Source organism: Belonocnema kinseyi, chromosome 5 (genome assembly GCF_010883055.1).
Source record: "Belonocnema kinseyi isolate 2016_QV_RU_SX_M_011 chromosome 5, B_treatae_v1, whole genome shotgun sequence".
Lineage (NCBI taxonomy): Eukaryota > Metazoa > Arthropoda > Insecta > Hymenoptera > Cynipidae > Belonocnema > Belonocnema kinseyi.
This window is the reverse complement of record NC_046661.1, coordinates 124,517,048-124,518,593: the sequence shown is the minus strand read 5'-3', so window position 1 is coordinate 124,518,593 and position 1,546 is coordinate 124,517,048. Positions and strand designations below refer to the sequence as shown.

Genomic DNA, 1,546 nt, shown 5'->3' with positions numbered 1-1,546 from the left:
AATTTTGAATAAAAAAAGGTTACTTTTCTGCCGTAAAAGATGAATTTTCAATCTATTATGTGGAATTCTCAACAAAGTAATTAATCTTTCAACCGCATAGTTAAATTTTTTTACCAAAAAACTGAATTTCTAACCAAGAAGATTAATTTTGTACTATAATCAGTAATTTTCAGCAAAATACATGAATTTTCCACAAAACATGTGCTCGTTAAATTTTCGGTCGAAAAAATTAATTTTCATTCCAAAAAACACGAATTTTCAAGAGAATTAATTAATTTTTAACCAAATAGTTGAATTTTCAAAGAAAATAATTAAATTTACAAGCAAAAAAGACAGAGTTGACTTTGAAACCAAAATTAAAGCATTTTCAAGCAAGATAGATAAATTTTCATCGAAAAAGTAGAATTTTCTAATAAAAAGGATCAGTTTTAAACCAAAAATGAAATCGTTCAATTTTTCAATTGAAAAAATAATTTTCCACAAAATAAACGAATTGAATTTAACTGGAAAATATGATGTTTTAACAAAATATTCGAATTTTAAACCAAAACGATACATTTTCAACAAACAAAAATAATTTTATCCAAATAGACGAATTTTCAAGTAAATATCTGAATTTTTAAGCAAATAGTTGAATTTTCAAAGAGAATAATTAAAATTAGAAGCTGAAAAGACGATTTTTTTAAAACAGAATTCACTGAAACCGAAAATAAAGAATTTTCAAAAAGAAAATTAATTTCCGATCGAGAAAGATGAATTTTCAACGAATTAAATTTAACTGGCAAGGCTGAATTTTTAACAGAATGTTTGAATTTTAAACAAAAAAGAATAATTTTGTACCCAAATAGACGAATTTTCAATAAATACATTAATTTTTAACCAAATAGTCTAATTTTCAACTAAAATAATTAAGCTTACAAGCTAAAAAGAAGAATTTTTAAACACAGAGTTGACTTTGAAACCGAAAGTAAAGAATTTTCAAGCAAGGTAGATGAATTTTCAACTAAATAGTGGAATTTTCTACTAAAAAAGATCAGTTTCCAACCAAAAATGAAATAATTCAATTTTTACTTTAAAAAACTAATTTTCAACAAAATAAACTAATTGAATTTAATTGGAAAACATGATTTTTTAACAAAATATTAAAAATTTTAACCAAAAATATGCATATTCAACAAACAAGATTAATTTTCTACCCAGAAAGGAAGAATTTTCAAGAAAATACATGAATTTTTAACCCAAAGGTTGAATATTCAACGAAAACAATTAAGTTTACAAACCAAAAAGACTATTTCTTTTAGCAGAGTTGACTTTAAAACCAAAAATAAGAAATTTTCAAAAAAAAAGTTAATTTTCGACCGAGAAAGATGAATTTTCAACGAAATCGTTGAATTCTCAAATAAAAAAGATCAGTTTTAAACCAAAAATGAAAATATTCAATTTTCATTACAAAGAAAAAAATTTCAACAAAATAAATTAATTGAATTTAACCAGAAAAGTTGATTTTTTAACAAAATATTTGAATTGAATGGTTGAATTTGTTAAT

At 22.6% G+C, this 1,546-nt stretch overlaps 1 protein-coding gene across 1 annotated transcript in view; it reads left to right on the top strand.

The window, feature by feature from the left end:
- The window catches only part of LOC117172931 (putative ankyrin repeat protein RF_0381), a 10,930-nt gene that overhangs the window by 4,852 nt on the left and 4,532 nt on the right, over nt 1–1,546 (top strand). The window lies entirely within an intron of this gene.